Source organism: Chiloscyllium punctatum, chromosome 17 (assembly GCF_047496795.1).
Source record: "Chiloscyllium punctatum isolate Juve2018m chromosome 17, sChiPun1.3, whole genome shotgun sequence".
Lineage (NCBI taxonomy): Eukaryota > Metazoa > Chordata > Chondrichthyes > Orectolobiformes > Hemiscylliidae > Chiloscyllium > Chiloscyllium punctatum.
In genome coordinates, this window is record NC_092755.1 from 54,309,148 (window position 1) to 54,322,804 (window position 13,657).

Sequence of the window (13,657 nt, forward strand, 5' to 3'; positions counted from 1 at the left end):
TAGAAACATCATCCAACTCTGCTCCTGCAGCAACTCAGTTGTTCAGATTCTCATTCATATCTTTTTTCCCTTTGGGCTTGATTATTCCAATACACACCTGGGGGCAGTGATTGCCTAGCGGTATTATCTCTAGATTGTTAATCCAGAAACCTAGGGTAATGTTCTGGGGACCCGAGTTTGAATCCCACAGCAGATGGTGGGATTTGAATTCAACAAAAATCTGGAATAAAGAGACTTAACGATGATCATGAATTTATTGTTGATTGTTGGAAAAACCCACCTGGTTCATTAATGTCCTTTCGGGAAGGAAACTGCCATTCTTCCCTGTTCTGGCCTACATATGACTCTAGACCCACAGCAATGTAGCTGACTCTTAACTGCCCTCTGGGCAATTGGGAATGGACAATAAATGCTGGCCTCGCCAGCAACACCCTCATCCCATGAATGAATAAGGAATACCTGACTGATCCCCCTTCATAAACTAAGCTTGTCCAAATTTCTGCTGCCTCCTAACTTGCACTAAATTGCATTCAATCATCACCCTGGAGTTCTCTATCTTGAGGTTATGCAGCACCTTAATTTCACAATTCACATCCTTGTTTCAAATCGAACCATTGGCTTATCTCCCCAGCTCTGTAATCATCTTCCGTCCCACTGATCTCTGTGCCGTACCACTTTTGGCCTCTTGCACATCCCTGACATTAGGGTTAGGCCAGGGCAGTACGTGATCTAACTTAGCTTCATCTCGCTCAGAACACGTGACTGATAATAGACTGCTCTCTGTGTTTTCTTAAACACATTTTATGATGCATTCTGCAGATAGAGGCCTTAAGGCAACGCTGTGAGTTATATGCAGTTTGCAAAACAGGGAAATTAGAGAAAGGATGCCACCAATGTACTTTGCCACCTCAAGGGATCAATTAGCACTCTATTCCTCAGTACCAGTGTGTGATTGGGCCTGACAATTATAACTATGCATGACTGAAAAGGCTGTATAACAGTTTTTGGTGTCTTGTCGGGAATGCTTTTGTTGCTGGCTGTTATATAATAATTATGTAGAACGGTTGAACATCAAGCAAAAACAAAGAAAGATTGCCTCGCAACCGATAGTACACAGTTGACTTATGCAAGTCAGAAAAATCTAATGTTCCAGACTATTTGATTAATCAAATTCCCCAAGGAGGGCATGTGCACACGCTCATACACACAGACTGCACTGTTGTTGTTTTGGTTGCATTTTAAAATATGAAGAATTAGGGATGTGGCCAAATTACACCTTTCTCATGAACTGAGTTTCAATGTACAGATGTTTACTTGATCAAATCTAAATTATAATGCATGAAAATGCCCTGATTTGTTCATTAAACACCAAATAATTAGAAAATGCACTGAAATCTATAAACGTGGTTATTTATTGGTCAGCTGTGAATGGATGCATTTGAAATTATTGTCATATTCTTGTCACAAGTGAAAATCATCATGTTGACTTAACAGTGTGAAACTGAGCATGTAATGTATGGATTGCAGTGACCATTTATCATGCGGAAACACAATTCCTCTTCCCGTACCCGTGAGTGATATGTTTGGAAGATCTACTGCGGAAGCCCGAAACCGCGGATAGGAGGGAACTCATTCATTTAAATGGGAAATTTACCTTCTCACTAGCCCCCGGTCCCTGATTCCGAAAGGTTCCCTCTAATATGTTTGGTCTACAGTAAACCGCAGGTAACTGAAACCGCAGAAAACGATTCCATGGATGTGGGGGTCGCCCTGTAAATTGTGGTTCACCTTTGACATTTGGTGATCTTATCAATCTCAACTAGTGAGTGCATGATGAAGACCTTCCACAGTATTTCTCTTCTTTCAATAACACTCAAGTTCTGTACTACCCAATAGCTGATTATTAAGTATAATATAGAATGACGATGCAAGTGTGATGTAGAATGATTCAACCAAGTTGGCAGTGGAGTAACAGGACTGTGTGCAACCTCTTGCCCAGGGCCCATCCACTCTTGTCTGCTTTCTTTTCTTTTTACTTCTCTTTTTCTTTCATTTTCTTTGGAGCCTTTTCAGGCGGATTGTCAGCAGCATTGCCACAGCAACGAGAGCAGGCTGTGCACAGAGTGGTGGCTCCTCACAGCAACCGGAGGCTGGGGCAGGACTCTGGGCAAGGCAGCGGCCTAGCCTGGCAGTGGAACCAGGGACTCCTGGCTGCAGTAGGCCCATAGCAGGGACTCTCAGCATTGAACAAGGCAGTGGCTGGAGTGACAGCAGCAATGTACACCTGGAGCAGATACACCTGGCATCATTGAGGCGACAGTGGAACCGGGGACCCGTGGTTACGGTTGAGTGTGGGTTCAGCATGGGACCCAGCATCAGCAAGGTGGGGCGAGCAGCTCAGAGATGGCACTTCAGAAGTGGTGACTCCTGTGTTGGTGGGTGGTGGCACAGGTGTTGCAGGTGAGCCACACCGACTCTCCGAAGAGTAATCCATTCAGACCCGTTCCCCTACCCTACTACTGTACACTTACCCCTGACTAATACACCCAGCCTACACATCCCTGAACACTATGGTCAATTTAGCATGGCCAATCCACCTAACCTGAACATCTTTGGATTGTGGGAGGAAACCGGAGCACCCAAACAAATCTAAATCCCTTCCTCCTAGACCACCGTCCAGCCATGCATTCATCTGTCTTACTTATAATTACATACTCACTTACACCTAGCACTGGGAGACATCTGGGGATTATTACTTTTGAAATCCATCTTGCTAATTTTATATCTAGTTCCCTAAATTCTGATTGCAGGACCATATTGCTTTTTCAACTTGTGTTATTAGTTCCAGTGTAGACCATGAGCCTGGGCCCAGGGTCTGAATTCATGCCTGTGGCTGCAGAAATATCTATCTGTTACCCTCACCATCAAATCACCTGTCATTATGGCTCATCCAATTTTCCTTTACCCTGGCAGCTGAGCCACTTGTGGTGCCATGGATTGGCTTTGATTGTACTCTCTAGATTAACCATCTTTCACGTAAATGTTTAGGACTGAATACTAGCTTAGAGAGTGGGTTGCAATCGGGTCTCCTGCCTGTTCCCTTTCTGACTATTCAGCTTTTACCCATTCCCTGGGTAAATAATTCTACCTTGCAGAATTCTCCAAGGTATGTAAAGCCTATCTTAGTAAAACGGCATATCATCTTGCTTGCAGAGATCGAGTATTAATTAATACATAGTGGGATGGCTTGGTCATTATTTGTTACAAAATGTTATTATAAACTCTAGTGGATCCTCTGTGTCTTTGACTTCTGGGAAGAAATGTTAAGCAAGTCAGCACGGATCCAAAAGCACACAGGGAAATCAGCACACAGTACATCACAGGGAAAAGCAGATTCAGTGCTTGCTATACAATAATGGACTGCACAGCACATCACAAGGTAGAACAGTGTGCACAACATTGTAGAAACAGACAGCACCATCACAAAAACAGGCTTCCAGTGCATAGTGTGATAATTTTCACAAGATGGGAAGGTGCATGCATTTGATAGTTCTCCTGCTGCATAAAATGGAAAAATGAGCCAGTAAAGAGAGAAAGTTAATTTCCAGCACTAAATAAAATGCAAATTAAGAGCACAATAAGGGTGATTTGTTTTAATTGATTCTCTTGCTAACACATGGCAATTGCTCAATTTGAAAATTCTCACTTTGTTTTCAAAGCTATACATTACTATGCCCCTCACTTCCTCTGTAACATCTTCTAACCTGAGGATATCTGCAGTGTTCTTATTATAGCCTTGAGCACATCCCTGATTTGTTCTGGAACTCCCTCTCCAAACTTCTCTACCTCTCTCCTTTTGTGATAATTATGGTGATGGCCTCCTTATACCATTATGTCAGTTGCTTTCTGATTTCATTGCTGTGAAGCTTACACATGTTAAAGGGACTATCTTGTTGCAAGTTGTTGCTGGGAATGAATTTTCCATTGAAGAGTAACTAGTGGACCAAAGCAGTGTGAGGAAGTTCAGTCTCATTTTAACAGTTTGAATTGTACAAGGCTTCTTGTGTGAGGGAACAATTTAAGGCACTTTATAAAGAAGACGCAGAGAATGGCAAGTTGAAGTTATGCAAGAGAAAGAGCGCAAATGTACAACTGGAGAGAGATTTTTAAGATGAAAGAAGACATAGGAGAGTGCAGTGGTTCTGAAAAAGTGTACAAAGCAGGTGATGTGTCTGAAGGAGTAACATCGAAGAACAACAGTTAAGCAGTAAACCAGGTTTAGAAGAGCAAATGATACGAGATTTTAAAAATCAAAATTTTGCAGGAATCCTCATTTTTATTTTCTTTCATCAGAACCTTCTCGTGATAGGTTTGCTTATTTACTCTGAAGAGAAATATGTTTCTGCTGACTGCTACAGCAAGAGAAGGTTATTGCTGATCCTGTCTGGGAATGCTTCCAGGCAGCAACAGAGGCAATAACTTTGATGCAGCAGTGTTCCTTTACAAGAGCATTATAAATCCAAGAATAGAACTGAATTATAGATTGAAAGGTATATAGATTGAAAGGTAGAAGTTATACAAACCTTGGATTGAATCTTGGTTAGACCGCCATTCCATTTACATTTTTGGTTGATAGACTTTTCAAAAGATAGATTCACTGGAAAAGGTGCAAACAAGATTTACTCAGATGATATTACAATTGTGAGGTTATACCTGTCAGGAAAGGACAAACAGCTTTGGGCCCAGGCACTCGGGGACAAGAGATAACTGTCATTACCACGTACCCAGGATAATAAAATCACAGAGCACCCACTCAAAGGAAAGTTATGATCTATCATGAAATAGCTCTGAAATAGTTAATGTTGGAGACGACATTAGATTCCACTCTACCCAAGGATGTTATACAATCTTGGCTGTCAAATGAGACATGGTTATTCCTGGCTCCTGATAGTGTTTTTTTTGGAAAATCCAACACCAAATTACTTACTTCACCAACTAAAATACCTGTAACAGGTTACAAGCACTGCCAATAACAACAAAAATAGGGAAGGATTGGGAGAGAGGGAGAGATCTAAATTAAAGTGGAATTTGAATGGAAACTCCTAATAGTCTTAGAAATTAGGTTTAATAGGGCAATGTAACTTGTACCTATCATTGCTATTGAGTAGTAAACTATATCTTGCTGTTAAAACAACTGACCCTTCTTGATAAGGCTCACTAATGGTTCATTCTCTACCATTTTTAATTGGCAGGCCCTTAGACCCAGCATAGAAGAGAGAATTGTCAGTGTTCCACCCAACCCATAGCTGATAGTAGTGGGTTCTGTAGACAAGTGACAAAATTCCTGATGAAGGGCTTATACCAGAAATGTCGACAAACTCCTGCTCCTCGGTTGCTGCCTGACTGGCTGTGCTTTTCTAGCACCACGATCTTTGACATGACAAAGCTGTCCCCCCTTTGTAGAATTTGTGAAAAGCTGCTCTTAATCAGAGACTTGTTTTTGGCATATGCTTGATACTGATAGGATTGTGATTGTAGGAGTAGTTAGGAAAGTCATTGCTGGCAGTGAGGAGCTGCTGGGGAGCCTTATGACAGGGACTGGGAAGGGCCAGTGGAAATTGGTTGTCTCTCAGTCCTGAGCTAATGATGTCTAACAAGTTGGATTCTTATTCTCATGCTGTAAAACTAGTGTCCTTTTTTTCAAATCTGTTTCTTGGTTCTGCTCCTCATGAGTGCAAGAAAAGCTTTGACTGCTTGTCTCCTTTTAGCAATGTTTGAGATCCGTACAAGCAAGCAATTATTACTATCACAAAATCACATTAATGTATAAGTGTGTCTTTTCCTGTAGAATTAGTATTTGTTCAAAGGTGAATGACAACAATGAAACTGAAGCTACAGAAATTATCATCCTCATCTTTTCTTTCGAGTAAGAACACACTCAGCTGGTGGAAGAAAATTACACACAAATCCCAAATTATTTTATCCTCTACATTTAGGTTTTGGTATTGCATGGATAAACTTACTTCCAGCTGATTGGGAAGTTCTAGCAATGGCTCCACTTCCTAGCCATGTTTGTGACATTTGGGAGCTCTCCATGGATCTACTGTTCTTCTTCCTGATAGACATTGCTTTGTCATCTACAATCATAGGTCAGTTTTCATATGTCACTTAGCTTTATCGCTGTCTCTCCATGCCATACTACTATCAATATTTGAATAACATGTAGTTTTCTCCAGAAAATTATTGGGAAAACTAAAGCCATCATCTTCTGCCCCTTCCATAAATGCTATATCTGTCAGAGAACCACAGATTTGTTATGGTGCAGAAAGAGGCAGTCGGTTCATTTTGACTGCACTGGCTCTCTGAACATTTCGATTAGTGCCAATCCCCTGCCTTTTTGCTGTAGCCCTGCATATTGTTTCTATTTAAATAATCATCCAACTCCCTCTTGAATGCCTCAACTGAACCTAACTCCACCACATTTCTAGGCATTCCAAACCTTCACTACTTGCTCAGTGAAAAGGATTTTTTTTCACACCTAACATTTTCCGCATGGGAGACTGGTGAGCAAGGTTAGATCACATGGAATACGGGGAGAACTAGCCATTTGGATACAGAACTGGCTCAAAGGTAGAAGACAGAGGGCTGTGGTCGAGGGTTGCTTTTCAGACTACAACCCTGTGACCAGTGGTGTGCCACAAGGATCAGTGCTGGGTCCACTGCTTTTCGTCATTTATATAAATGATTTGGATGTATAGTATAGGAAGTAAGTTTGCAGATGACACCAAAATTGGAGGTGTAGTGGACAGCAAAGAAGATAACCTCAGAGAACAATGGGATCTTGATCAGATGGGCCAATGGGCTGAGAAGTGGCAGATGGAGTTTAATTCAGATAAATGCGAGATGCTGCATTTTGGAAAAGCAAATCAGAGCAGGACTTGTACATTTAATGATAAGGTCCTGGGCAGTGTTGCTGAACAAAGAGATCTTGGAGTGCAGGTTCATAGTTCCTTGAAATTAGAGTCGCAGGTACATAGGATGGTGAGGAAGGCATTTGGTATGCTTTCTTTTATTGGTCAGAGTATTGAGTACAGGAGTTGAGAGGTCATGTTGCGGCTGTACAGGACATTGGTTAGGCCCATTTTGAAATATTGCATGCAATTCTGGTCTCCTTCCTATCAGAAGGATGTTGTGAAACTTGAAAGGGTTCAGAAAAGGTTTACAAGGATGTTGCCAGGGTTGGAGGATTTGAGCTACAGGGAGAGGCTGAATAGACTGTTTTCCCTGGAGCATTGCAGGCTGGGGCCTGACATTATAGAGGCCTATAAAATCATGAGCCGTGAATAGGATAAATAGACAAAGTCTTTTCCCTGGGGTGGGGGAGTCCAGAACTAGAGGGCATAGGTTTAGGGTGAGAGGGGAAAGATATAAAAGGGACCTAAGGGGCAACGTTTTCACACAGGGGGTGTGTATGTATGGAATGAGCTGCCAGAGGAAGTGGTGGAGGCTGGTACAATTACAGAATTTTATAAGACATCTGGATGGGTATATGAATAGGAAAGGTTTGGAGGGATATGGGCCAAAGTGCTGGCAGGTGGGATTAGAATAGGTTAGTGTTATCTGGTTGGTATGGACAGGTTGGATGGAAGAATCTGTTTCCATGTTGTACATCTCTATGACTCTATGACTTTATTTGCTTCTTTTGCAAAACATTCCAAAATTGTGTTGTCTGCTTCTCTGTTTTTTTCACGAATAGGAACAGTTTCCGCTTATTTACTCTGTGCAGACTGCTCTTGATTCTGCAAACTTCTATCATATTTCCTTTTGGCCCTCTCATTTCAAAGCAAATCTGTTCCAATGTAGCCAATCTATCTTCGTACCTGAAGTTTCTCAGCTCTGGAATTATTCTCATACACATCTACAGTGTTCTCTCAAATGAATTCGCATCCTAAAGTGTGGCACCCAGAACTGAGGCTTTACTCGTGTCCTATGTAGGTTCATCAAACTTCCCTGCTTTTGTACTCTATGTCCCTTTAATAAAATCTAGAATATTGTATTTTTTTTTATTAACAACTCTGCTTGCCTGTCCTGCCACCTTTAATGACTTATACGTATATAAACCTAGGTTTCTGTGTTCCTACACACAGAATAATACCTTTTATTTTCTGCCATCTTTCCATGTTCTTTTGTACAAGTATATCACGTCACATTTCTCCCCATTAAACTTCATCTTCCACTCCACCATCTTGTACATGTCTTTCTGAAGTTCTTTGCTATCTTCCCTTCTGTTTATAATTCTCAAGATATGCGTCATCTGCAAACTTTGAAATTGTCACTTACCCCAAAGTTTATATCATTTATATATATCAAGAAAAGCAAAGATTCCACTCCAGACCACTAAATACTTTTCTCCAACCTGAAAAATAACATTAACCGTTACTCTTAATTCCTGTTACTCGGCCAATGTTATATCCATTTCGATATTATCCTCGCTATTGTATCTTCAACAAAAACTCCAGCAAGTTAGTCAAATGATTTTCCCTGAACAAATTCATGCTGACTCCTCCAAAGTCACCCACATTTTTCCATGTGACTATTAATTCTTTACTGAACAATTGTTTCGAGAAGTTTCCCCACCACCAAAGTTAAACCTGACTGCCCTGTACTGTAATTGCTGGGCCTATCTTTACAGTGTTTATTGAACATGGACATCGTGTCCACAATTCTCCAGTCCTCTGGCACCATCTCTGAATCCAGGAAAGATTGAATGATTATTGCTAGTACCTCTACATTTCCACTCACTTCTTTCAATATCCTTGGATGCACCTCATCTGGTCCCAGTACTTTGTCAACTTTAATTATAGACAGCTTATCCAATACTTCTTTATCAATTTTGAACCTAGTGATTGAGTTTCTCTATTACCATGGCCTGGTCAGCATCTGCCTCATAGGTAAAAACAGATGCAAAGTAATCATTTAACACCTCAGCCATGCCTCTGTGTATGTCCCCTTTATGGTCTTTTACATTTCCTTTACCCAACTTTTTAAAAATTCACTTGTAAAATGCAAATATCACTGGTGGACCAGTGTTTATTGCCCATCTGTAATAGCCCAAAGGGCGGTTAAAAGTCAACCACATTACTGGGACTCTAGTCATGTATATATTTCCTTCCCTACAGTACATTAGTGATCCAGATGGGTTTCTCCTGACAATCAACAATGATCATCATTAAGCTCTTAACTCCAGAGTTTGACTGAATTCAAATACCACCATCTACCATGGCAGGATTTGAACCCAAATCTCCCAGAATATTACCTGGTTCTCTGGATTAATAGTCAGCATGGATTTGTTCAGGGAAAATCCCGTCTGATTAACTTGCTGGAGTTGTCTTTTTGAAGAGGTAACAGTGACGATAGTATCATTACGCCATCACTTGCCCACTTACTCCTGAAATGCTTATAGGTTTGGAATTTCCCTTTATGTTAGCTGTCGATCTTTTCTCATATGTGGTTCTTAATTATATTTACCATGTGATATCTGTCATCAATGCATCTTTTCTTCTTCAACTTAATTTCTACCTTCTTTGTCATACAGGAAGCTCTGGATTTGTTTGTCTAACTTTCCCTTTTGAGGGAATGTACCTTTACTGTGCCTGAATAATCTCTTTGAAGGTAACCCATTGTTTAGCTATTGTTTTTCTGACTCCAGTCTATTAAACCCACTCCACTCTTGCCCAGTTCAAGTTGGCTTTCTGCCAGAGGGTCATTCTTACTCTGGGTTGACCTAAAATTCATGATACAATGATGACTCTTCCCTCAATGTTCCCCAATGTCACTCAGATTCATTCTTTTCCCATTAAGTTGGTTTTCTTACTCTGGATTGTCTATTATCCTTTTCCATAGTTACCCTAAACATTATTATACAGTAATCATGATGTGCTAAATATTCTATCACTGATACTCGATCTACTTGGCACACCTTGTCCCAACAACTTGGTCCAACAAGAAATTCTCTAGGAACACTTGTCTTTCACTGCACCTTATGTTACCACTGTCCCAATCCATGTCTGTGAAATTAAATACCCCCGTTATAACTATAATGTTTACTTCTGTTTGTAATTTCATTGCAGATTTGTTGTTCTACATCCTTCCCACTAGGTGGTGGCTCTGTACATTATATCAAGCAATACAATTACACTCTTCCTATTCGTCAAACAGCATCTCAATTAATTCTGCACTTGAACCATCTGAAACATACTGTTTCTCCAGTACTGCAATAGTCTTCTTAACCAAAAAGGTCACCCCTCCTCCTTTTTTCTCATTTCCATCAATCCTGAACATTTTGTAGTCAGGAATATTCAACACCCAGACATACCCCTTCTTAAGCTAGATCTCCTTTATCACCACATCATCATAATCCCTCCCACAAAGCAATCTGTGCTTATAACTCCCAAATATTATTAACTATGATTGTGCATTCATGCAATGAGTCCCTGATTTAGACACCATCACTTTCTCCATTACTCCAACTCTATCTATTAACTTATTATTCTCTATTTTAATAGTATCTGCCTTTCATTTATCCTGGTATTATTTCCTAATATTCTAACCTGATTTTCAATCTGAGTTAATTCAAACCCTTTCAAATCATTGGCAAAACACCCTGAAAGGAACTTAGTCCTGGCTCGGTTCATTTGCAACCTGTCTGGCTTCTCCAGCTACCATCTCCCCAGAGCCAATCGCAGTGTCCCTGAAATCTAAATCTGTCCAGCTACATGTTCATTTGTCTTATCTTCTCATTTCTGTATTCATCTGCATATGCCACTGGGAACAATTAGGAGATCCCAATTTTAGAGGTCCTGTTTGCTAAATTTCTACCTAGCTCCTTAAATTCTGATTGCAGTCATAGATCTCCCTTTCTACCTGTATTGTTAGTACCAATGTGGATCACAACCTCTGGGTGCATTCACCTTTTCCCAGAAGAATGCGCTGCAGCCATCTTATGACCTCTTCAGTATCAGGGAGGCAACAAACCAGAGTCACACTAACAAATGTAGAAAAGCCCAAAGCATCCCTGCAAGTTCCTGAACCAAAGCATCCCTGTAAGTACTGCTCTTCCACTCTTTCTCTCCTCTTCTGCACATCTGAGCCACCTGTGGTGCCATGAGCTTGGCTCTTGCTGCACCCTTCCAAGAATCCATTGCCCTCACTAATATCCAGAACAGAAAACCAGTTAGTAAATGGGGTCTCCTGCACTGTTTGTCTGTTTTTCTTGGACTGCCTGGTGGTCTTTCATTCCTATCTTACCATGTGACCACTTCCCTGAATGTGCTATCTACTTAGTTCTCTCTTTCATGGATGCTCCTCAGTGACTCCAGCCAGTGCTCCAGCTCGCATTCCTGGAGCCCAAGATTCTTTAGCTGATGAGACTTCTTGCACATGGGTTCGTCTGGGTTATGACAAACTTCTTTAATTCTCCACATAGCATAGGCTGGGCATTTCACTGCACCAATCAATCCTCCCATACTCTAAACTTAAACTTCTAAGTTACTTTACCTATCTTAATTTAGTTACTTTTTACTTACTTTAGCTTACATTGACTGTACACCTGTATTATTAATAATAAACTGGAGATTGGTTAAAAAGTATAAATTCTTTGTAGCCATGGCTCCATCCAGCTGGTTGGTCATGTCTCTCAAATTCTTATTTTGATATTAAATTGAGCTGCCCATCCAATATCTTCTCCATCTCAAAGATCTTATACTTCTTTCTCTGCCCCATTACCAGCCACTACGCCCTGCTGCCTCTATCCAATCACACATTCATCTGTGTAATCTTCCTATTTCTGTACTGTACTCATCTGCATACAGCATTTGGGAGCAATTGAGAGATAACTACTTTAGAAAATACAGAAAATCAATGTCCATATCTTTATCACCTTCCAATTCCAATACACCCCTGACTGACCTCCCACCCTCAAAGATCAGTTCAGAGGCTTAAAGTCATGCAGTGAGTTGCTCATCTTCTGACTCCCTAAAGCCTGTCGACCATCTCCAGAAGTCAGGAGAACACTCTCTACTCTACATCATCTCGTGTAAAGTCTCCTTAAACATTTTCTGAAATGATCGATACTTTAAATGTATACACAAGATATACCTTATTCAAAAAGTGTGTAAAAATACATTACAACACATTTCAAATTGAATAATACAAAGTGCAATAACATTTAACCTTATTTTCCATATGCTCGTTTTCACTCTTAAGATCCCTAAATACGATATTCGTAATATTTACAATATAGAATTTATGTCAGACATACAACCCCGAGGGCAAAACATTTCGAAGTGAAAATTAGAGAAAGTACAATAAAATTCACCTTTTTTTCCCCTAGGCAGTATGCTCCATATTGGCGTGCCTCTATTATATCAATATTCTTGATTTTCACAATTTAAATTCCTGGCAGACATCCAGACCCTCGGTATTCTGTGGTTGAAAGGCCACAGACAGCGACCTTTCCCCAGTGTGTCTCTGAGGCATCCGTCCCAAGCTGACCTTGGAATGTGCCAGTCTCCAACATTCAATCCCGGACACTCTCTGCATTACATTAGCAGCAAGTTTCAGGCGGACCAAAGAGGGAGTTGATGTTCCTCCATCTCCACCAGATGTTTATCTACGTGTACCTCCCTGGGAGCAGCTGGCAGATAATCCAATCCTGCACCACAGAACTGAGCGTGAACAAAAACCGCTGGTCTTCAGGCTTGTTTTGAAAAGGTACATTGGACAAGGAGCTTGACCACAGTCTGTTCGCTGCTGCAGCCAGCTCAAGGGGACAGTGAGTGGAGGGGCGGGGGGAGCGGATGGGGTTCTGCTCACTGTGGTAAAAACAATGACTGCTGATGCTGGAAACCAGATTCTGGATTAGTGGTGCTGGAAGAGTACAGCAGTTCAGGCAGCATCCTACTGTTCCTCTGATGCTGCCTGAACTGCTGTGCTCCTCCAGCACCACTAATCCAGAATTCTGCTCAGTCTACCGAGTTAGTGCTTGTTTGAAAGCGGTTGCTGCCTCAAGTGACTGCCCAGAGCGAACATTGTTGCATGCTGCTCAAACTCATCTCCACACTGTATTACTGGGAGATGCTGCTGGAGCTGACAGAGGCCAAGTGTCAGCCTGTGAATTAGGAGAGAGAGAGACAGATAGATCTCTCTGAGGCGCTACCGCGGGAGCAATTCCACTGGCGCTGGAGAATTCAAGGGGCTGGGAAAGGGAGGAGAGAAGGTGGCTCCGGCCGCGCGTGTTTGTAGATGGGAGGATGTTGTTGTGAATCAGGAGAGAGGTGCGGGGTGGATTGGAAGTAAAGAGAGGCATTTTCACTCTTGTGAACAGAGAAGGCGGTCAGGATTGAGTGTGGAACAAGCCTGCTGTGAGCACTTCACCTGCAAATTGTAATATGTACCCTCTCAGAACTGAACTGTGTGTTAGTGTGTGTATTTTAATTTAAGAAAGTGTGGAAAATTGGCCAGAAGATATCACTTGGGAACGGTATTGGATGTCAAAGAGTACAATGTGATTTATTACCCCCCGCTTTCTGTTTTATTCAGTCTCTCTTCCCCCCACCCCTCCCGCCAAGCTATGAAAATGTAGTGTTATTATTGGATG

The 13,657-nt window shown here is 41.4% G+C and overlaps 1 protein-coding gene across 5 annotated transcripts in view; it reads left to right on the forward strand.

The window, feature by feature from the left end:
- The window catches only part of osbp2b (oxysterol binding protein 2b), a 331,588-nt gene that overhangs the window by 95,254 nt on the left and 222,677 nt on the right, over positions 1-13,657 (forward strand). The window lies entirely within an intron of this gene.